Genomic DNA, 9303 nt, shown 5'->3' on the forward strand with positions numbered 1-9303 from the left:
CACGTCCTCAGTTCAAACCCTCCCGCGGAAATGGAAGAAGCCAATGAAATGCAGCAGCACTGAACTGAAACCCAGCAAGCAAACTGACGCAAGTACCATTTCTGAATCTTAGATAACGAAACTGATTTCTGTGCTGGCTTTAAAGGACTGTTAGGTTTTGCTACTTGCTTTCTCTCTTTCCCTCTCTTGACTTTCACTCTTGTATATATGTGTATATTCTGTATAGCCGTATAACCTCTGTAGTCGTAGTTTGCATATATTAAACACATTATTCATGCTCGATTGTTTTTTTCTAGTCATTTAATTTTCTTCCTTGTCATTTATTTTATTTGTTAATTCATCCTTCCTTCCTTAGTATTTCTTTTATTTTTTTTATTTTGTTCCCCTCATCATTTTTTCCCCCATTGCCATTTATTTATTTATTTTCCTTTTCCCTCTTGTTATTTATTTTATTTTTCCTTTCTTTTTCTTTTTTCACCTATTGATTAAAGGGATAGTTCACCCAAAAATTAAAATTCTGTCATCATTCACTTGCCCTCAAGTTGTTCCAAACCTGTATTCATTTCTTTGTTCTGCTGAACACGAAGGAAGATATTTTGAAGGAAGTTGTAACCAGGCCGCTTTGGGGTACCATTGACTTCCATAGTAGGAAAAAAAAAATAAATAAAAAAATAAAAAATAAATAATGGAAGTTAATGGTGCCCCAGAATTGTTCAGTTTCCCACATTCTTCAAAATATATTCCTGTGTTCACAATGCTTTTTAATGCTATTCAAGGCCTTAATTTTCACAAAATCCATTTAATGACTTTTAATGCTTTTTAATGCCCCGCGGATACCCTGCGAAATGAAATTTGGCAAGAGCGGGAATGCTGATTCCAATCTGACTGCAGCAATGAGGGACATGATGGATGGCAAGGACAGGTGAAGGTGTTCATCAGCTGCTTCATTAAAAATAAAGCTGCAGAATTGCCACCGCTGAGTTGAGATGGCAGTAGGACTGTAAATAGGTGATTGTTAGAACAAATAAGTTTGAGTAAAGCTTGGTTTCATGTGTTGTTGACTTGTATATGTATTTATGTTTTGTGATTGTTACTTTTATTAATTCTTTTATTAATTCATATATAATTAGTTTCCTTTTGACAGTAAATAAAATGTAATTATTTTATTTATGCATTAATTCATTGCTTGACTGAAATTTGAGATGTATTCACCTTGGCTGTATTTGTCTAGTGTTTATACATGCATAGCTATGTCATATGACAAAACAAATTGCATTTTGCTTGTTTTACTAAAACAATTTTCTGTAAAAAACAAATCTTTGAATAGCTCATGGATCTCAAGGATCACTTCATGCTTAGGAGAGTCAATGACGTATAGGGAGATCAATTCTTGATGAAATAAACCCAATGGCTTGGTCTGATGGGTGATCCCCTCTCCAATGGTGTTATCATCTACGGCCCTGATCTTGATAGGACGGTTGCATGGTTGGGTGGCAATGTCATATTTTTTGATGAGATCCTTATGTATGAGGTTCAAAGCTGCCCAAGAGTCTATCATCACTGTTAAAGACTGAAGATGCATCTATTTCATTATTTCAATAGGGAGCTTGAATGATTTATTACTGAGTAGTGAAAAGTATAGAACATTTACCTGAGAAGTTGTCTGGGCTTTATGTGTGCACGCTTGACTGCGATGGCCGGCTTCACTGCAGTAAAAGCATAGACAGAGTTGTCGTCTTCTCATTGTTTCCTCCTCAGAGAGTCTAGATAAACCCAGTTGCATGGGTTCGTCACTTGGCTTGGTAGCTGATGACGTCATCGGTTGCAAGACGGCCGGCGATAAATGTTGCGATTCCCTCACACTTCTTCGCTTAAGTGCTTGTCTCATCAGATTATCAATTTTTATAGTGGGAGTCACAAAGTCAGAAAATGATAAATTTTCTCCCTTATGTGCCAACTGTTTGCAGATCAGGGTTGAGGCTCCGTTGAAAGACAGCTTTCAGTGAAATATCGTTCTATCCACTTTGAGCAGCGAAGCGTTCTGAACAAAATGGCGTAATCGGCAGTACGGTTACCCTGTGACATTTGAGAATTTGCGTTGAGATATTCTTGCCCCCAGTGGGATATTCAAACACTTCATGTAGTTTTTGGATGAAATAATAAAAGGACATTTTGACATTCTTTCTGCGAAGTTAATCTGTCTTTAAAATTAAAGGGTTAGTTCACCCAAAAATGAAAATTCTGTCATTTATTACTTACCCTCATGTTGTTCTACACCAGTAAGACCTTCGTTAATCTTCGGAGCACAAATTAAGATATTTTAGTTGAAATCCGATGGCTCAGTGAGGCCTCCATATGGAGCAATGACACTTCCTCTCTCAAGATCCATAAAGGTACTAAAAACATATTTAAAGGGGACCTATTATGCAAAATTCACTTTTGCCTGGTGTTTGGACATAAATGTGTGTTGGCAGTGTGTGTACACAACCACCCTATAGTGATAAGAATCCACCCACTCCTTTTTTTTAATCCCCATAAATCATAAGCAGTGTCTCAGAACAAGCCATTTCCAGATCCCTGGCAGTGTGACGTCACAAAATTCACAGGCCCCGCCCACGAATGTTGACAGACACTGACGTTTGAACATAGATCTGCCCTGAGCGCGTTGTTCACAGCGAGTCCGCCATTGCTGCACTGACGAGAACGTCTCCCAAGCGTTTTGTGTTTGGTGTTCTGTAGCTGGATGGATTAATCCACATAGCTCTCTTCATTTACTCTCTAAATCTGAGCTGCTGAAAACGAGGTGGATTAACTTGGTTTTCCAGGAAAATGATCCCTCAGTTCTGCCGAAATTCGTGTATGTCTGTGCGAATCATTTCACACCGGACTGCTTTGTGAACGAATATCAATACAAAGAGACAATACAAAACAGAGACTGTGCTAAAAATGTGCTACTCAAGGATATACAAGTAAAAACTGTTCGTGATCCAGCTTACAGTCTCCAGAGTGATACTGGATACGGCAATAATGGAGCACTTTATTACAGTTCATCTGAGTTTATTTATGGGTATAAAGTTTATTAAGCACCACCCGAAAGGCATAAGGTCTTTATATTTGTTTACTGTTAGTTGTAAGGAGAGTTTCTGTGTAATTCGCTATGTATGTTGGTGATGATACATAATACAAGGATAAGAGAGAGAGTTCATGGATAATATTTTAATGCACACTTGCAGTGTTTTATTAAGCTTTTACAGTGATTTTCTAGAGTGAAAACGGACGCTTCATCTTTTGTGTGAAATACAATCGTCATAAAACTCATCTGTATAGTTTTGGCCATCATTTGGATGGTACAACAGGCCTGTACTAATATAGTAATTTAAAAACAAGAAGGCAATATAAGTTATAACCGTAATTGAACTAAACTATACCTGTTCTATCTCCATATATTCATCTCAGCATATATTCACAGTTTATGACATTATAGCGCGTCCTGACTGAATCCTGTCACCGGAGAATCAGCTCGTAAAGCTCCGCCCTCTTAGGCCGAGCGCAGCAGCTCATTTGCATTTAAAGGGACCACACTGAAAAGGCTCGTTTTTGCTCAACCACTAAAAGTGGCAATTTTAACATGCTATAAAAAATTATCTGTGGGGTATTTTGAGCTAAAACTTAACATACACACTCTGGGGACATCAGAGACTAATTTTACATCTTGTTAAATAGGGCATAATAGGTCCCCTTTAAATCGGTTCATTTGAGTTCAGTGGTTCAATATTAATATTATAAAGCGACGAGAATATTTTTGATGCGCCAAAAAAAAAAAAAAAAACGACTTATTTAGTGATGGACGATTTCAAAACACTGCTTCATGAAGCATCAGATCATAAATGAATCAGTGTATCAAATCTGCTGTTCGCCAAAGTCACGTGATTTCAGCCCTTGGCAGTTTGACACACGATCTGAATCTGATCTGATCTGAATTTTGCTCCGATGCTTCATGAAGCAGCAGGCCATCACTAAAGTCGTTATTTTGGTTTTTTTTGGCGCTCCAAAAATATTCTCGTCACTTTATAATATTAATATTGAACAACTATACTCACATGAACCGATTTAATAATGTTTTTATTACCTTTATGGATCTTGAGAGAGGAAATGTCATTGCTCCCTATGCAGGCCTCACGGAGCCATTGGATTTCAACTAAAATATCTTAATTTGTGTTAAAGGTGCCCAAGAACATTCTTTCACAAGATGTAATATAAGTCTAAGGTGTCTCCTGAATGTGTCTGTGAAGTTTCAGCTCAAAATACCCCATAGATTTTTTTTTTAATTAATTTTTTTAACTGCCTATTTTGGGACACCATTAACAATGCACTGATTTACACTCGGTGCCGCCCCTTTAAGACGCGAGCTTCCTGCCACATGAGCTGTCGACTATATTACAGCGCATTTACAAAGTTCACACAGCTAATATAACCCTCAAATGGATCTTTACAAGATGTTCGTCATGCATGCTTCGAATTATGTGAGTAAAGTATTTATTTGGATGTTAAAAGTTTTATTCTGAGTGAATTTGAGGCTGTCCTCCGTGGCTAACGGCTATTGCTACACTGTTGGAGAGATTTATAAAGAATGAAGTTGTGTTTATGAATTATACAGACTCCAAGTGTTTAAAAAATGAAAATAGCGATGGCTCTTGTCTCCGTGAATACAGTAAGAAACGATGGTAACTTTAACCACATTTAACAGTACATTAGCAACATGCTAACGAAACTTTTAGAAAGACAATTTACAAATATCACTAAAAATATCATGATATCATGGATCATGTCAGTTATTATTGCTCCATCTGCCATTTTTCGCTGTTGTTCTTGCTTACCTAGTCTGATGATTCGGCTGTGTGCAGCTCCAGACGTTAACTGGCTGCCCTTGTCTAATGCCTTTTTATAATGTTGGGAACATCATGGGCTGGCATTATGCAAATATTGGGGCGTACACCCCGACTGTTACGTAACAGTCAGTGTTATGTTGAGATTCGCCTGTTCTTCGGAGGTCGTTTAAACAAATGAGATTTATATAAGAAGGAGGAAACAATGGAGTTTGAGACTCACTGTATGTCTTTTCCATGTACTGAACTCTTGTTATTCAACTATGCCAAGATAAATTCAATTTTTGAATCTAGGGCACCTTTAAGAAGATTAACGAAGGTCTTACGGGTGTGGAACGACATGAGGGTAAGTAATAAATGACAGAATTTTCATTTTTGGGTGAACTAACCCTTTAAGTGGTGCAACACAACTCAATTTACTAAAATAACCAAATTAATGTTTGATTTTGTGTATTGTATTGAAAGTCAAATGAAAATGTTTAAACATTTGAAAACACACAGCATTTTATGTTCTCTTTAGCGTTTAGTAAGTTTTTAAAAAATAATACCAAAGTGTAAAAAAATACAAAATGCATCAACATAAATAAGGAGAGAATTAAATAACTGTGTTTTAGTGACATTAAATTTACTTTAAATTTTTATTTTCCTTTTGAAACATGGATGTTGATACATTTGCTGATTATTGAAAGGATAAAAGACAATACTTCTTTTTAATATCAAGCACATTCAGCTCTTTTCTTTCTCATTCATTCATGTTTCATTATTAATAATGCACTTATATGAACTGAGTAAATAAACTAAATATAATTTAGTTTATATTTAGTTTATCTAAATATATTCTTTAGCGTTTAGTAAGTTTTTAAAAAATAATACCAAAGTGGGAAAAAAAATACAAAATGCATCAACATAAATAAGGAGAGAATTAAATAACTTTGATTTAGTGACATTAAATTTACTTTAATTTGTATATATATATATATATATATATATATTATTGTTTTCCCTTTTGAAATGTGTATGTTGATACACTTACTGATTATTGAAAGGTTAAAAGACATGAAGGGTACATGAGTGTCACATGCTGCAATGAAGAATGAATCACTGTTTTTTGAACTCTAAATTTTCTTAAGAAACAGAATTCATTCTGTGTTGGTGTTTTTTTTGTTTTTTTGCCAAAATATCTTATTGTTTCTTTTGTGATTTCTTTGACAGATTGTGTGAAGATGGAATGCTCAATGACTGCCAAACCAACTACCAAACCGGTGAGAATCATACGTGCAATTACATGCAGACAAGACAAAGATCACATGCACACATTTCAATAGCCTCTGCTTCACCATTAGTCATACATCAGGGATAAATAGTGAAGTGTCATATTTTTTCTTGGCACTATTTACACAAGCAAAGTCAAAAATGAACTGTTTCAGCGTATTTTCAAATTGTTTTTACTCAGTGGCGGAGCCAGGATTTTTTCATAGGGGTGGCCAGGCAGGGGCCAGCAACGAGTCTGGGGTGGCACAGAAATCTTCATTATTTCAACATAAAAATGAGTCTGACTATAATGTACTGGACTGTGCCTACAACACAACCATGAATACAGTTAATTTGTAGCCTTAATTGTGATTGAGATAGTGAATTAGATCAAGGAATGCTGAGTGAAATTGACCTTTTTTTTCTTTTTTCTTTTTTTTTAATCATTCCTCATTTGCAGGCATATTAATAAAGGGGCTCACACTATAGCTAAATTTCAACTTGTTCAGTCAGTTCTGGTTCTCAAAACCCCCAATAGCTTGTTCTCCATTGTTGCATCTCCATGGATGAGACATGCAAATAACTACATACTGATTACTTACATACTGATCTACATAAGATTATTCAACCTTCATTCAATTTTATGTATAATCAATGAACTTCAACAATTCTGAGTTTGTCTGTTTCAAAAACTAACCAAAAAAGTAAACACTAAATGTTTAACTTTCTATATAGTCAAAATAAATAATTGCAACAGTTCTATCATACCTAAATTAAACTCAGTGCAAAGTCTTCTCTTTTGAATTCCCATTTGCTGATGTGGAAGTCAACAGCACATAAATGCCAGAATGTAAAATTAATTATTTTATGCATTTAAATGTGATACATTGTTTGTACTTTATAAATTAGCGCAAAACTAACATCTTCTAGTACAAATGCACAGTTCTCACATTTATTTGTGCATATCAGTTTGTGCCTTATATTGTGATCTCACATAGCAGAATATTTTAGTCCAGAGTGACGCATATATCAAATGGGCCTACACACATGCATGCACAGTTTTAACGCAGCTTTAATCACCTTTTTGGTTATTTCATGACTTAATAGATGACAGAACTATGACGTTGCATGCCTGTAGTAATTTTTGCGCTTTATTTATAGTGAGTAATATACAGCGCGCCGTATTTGCGCGTGATTGAAAAGTGCGCGGTCTTGCAACCCACCAGTTGAGAAACATTGACGTAGGCTATAGACAATATAATGTTCGCCGTTCACTGTTGTTCTGCTGAAGCTCATTCAGCACCTGTATCGTTTCCGCGCGCGTTTGACTTGCGCCTGGCGCTGAGGCGAAGTTGGAGTGCACGTCTGAAAACTCTCCCGTTTTTTGTGGTCTTAAAGAGACGGTTCTGCATTTAAATAAAGCGCAATTCTTGTCAACAAAAAAGTAGACAGAAACAGCAGTTGTGAACGGGGTGGCCAAGCTTAGGTCAAGGGTGGCCGTGGCCACCCCCTGGCTCCGCCCCTGTTTTTACTGTGTGTGAGTGAATGCACACAGTGCTTACATCTACTGTGTTTACATGAATACTCATCTTGGCATTTTGATATATTTCTGTGTATTTGGCAGTTTAGGTGCACAACCGAATGCTTGTCAAATCATGTTCCACACAGAGCACGCACAGATAATATCCTGTCAGTAGTGGATTCAGTTCTCTTTCACAGCTTGTTATTGCGCTTTTAATATTTATTTTTAATATCAAGCACATTCAGCTCTTTTCTTTCTCATTCATTCATGTGTCATTATTAATAACTTTAAACTGTATCATCAACTGAACTGAGCGGATCATAAATAGGCTATGACACATTTATAGGACATAAAAGATCTCTGCGGTAAGTAGCTTACCTGCGTGTGAAATGTTTCGAAATAGTTGGCTAATGATGCTTCTGAGAAAAAACACCCAGGTGTTACAGCATTTCATGAGAATGGGCAATTAAATAGTTCTGTGAATGTTGGCTTCCTGAATATATCATGTGAACATGTCTTGGGAAACAACAAATCTCAAATTGGACAGGTCTGCCATGGTGTTGTCTGTACATGGCTACATTGCAAAGAGGAACTGCTAATAGCTTTATGAACATACTTTAAATGACAACAATTTGACCAAATTTGAACTAAAAATAGCTTGAACTAATATACCAAAGTTTACTAACAGCTGCAGTCCGTAATGTTTGGCGTTCAGTATTGTCCAGCTCCAGGCATGTGTCATGTGACGAGAGCCGGCGAATACTGAGCCTGCATTCGGACATAAACACTGAAGTTCTTATTACAGAAAATACTCAATATCATTAACAAATAATTTAGAAACAATGTAGAAACTCACACATTAAACAAATAATACTGCGAGCATGAATAAATATTTTCATAATAAAATAATCTTCAGATTTCCAAAGCTATATACAAAATTGACAGTTTCTGTCCAAGCAATGAATTTTTCTCTGCCTGTATGGATAGGCTTCAGGGGCAGGTCTTTTTTTACTAATACTTAAAGGAACACTCCACTTTTTCTGAAAATAGGCTCATTTTCCAACTTCCCTAGAGTTAAACAGTTGAGTTTTACCGTTTTCGAATCCATTCAGCCGATCTCCGGGTCTGGCGGTAACACTTTTAGCATAGCTTAGCATAGTTCATTGAATCTGATTAGACCGTTAGCATCTCGCTCAAAAATGACCAAAGAGTTTCAATATTTTTCCTATTTAAAACTTGACTCTTCTTACATTGTGTACTAAGACCGACGGAAAATGAAAAGTAGTGATTTTCTAGGCCGATATGGCTAGGAAGTATACTCTCATTCCGGAGTAATAATCAAGGAACTTTGCTGCCGTACCATGAGTGCAGCAGGTGCAATGATATTACGCAGCGGCTGTGACCCCCTGCTTGCCCTTGCAACCATAGAGACATTTGTGAGAGACGCTGCGTAATATCATTGCACCTTCTGCACTCATGATACGCCAGCAAAGTGAAACGAGCCGGGGCTTGGACCCAGAAACGGCGTTTTTTATGTCATGACTTAACAAGCGGATTGCTGAAAAGTCACACTCAAAATTTACACTTGACACAGGGATGAACTGCAGCCAGTTGACTTAGGCCTGGGACACATTAGACGATTTT

Source organism: Chanodichthys erythropterus, chromosome 8, assembly GCF_024489055.1.
Source record: "Chanodichthys erythropterus isolate Z2021 chromosome 8, ASM2448905v1, whole genome shotgun sequence".
NCBI lineage: Eukaryota > Metazoa > Chordata > Actinopteri > Cypriniformes > Xenocyprididae > Chanodichthys > Chanodichthys erythropterus.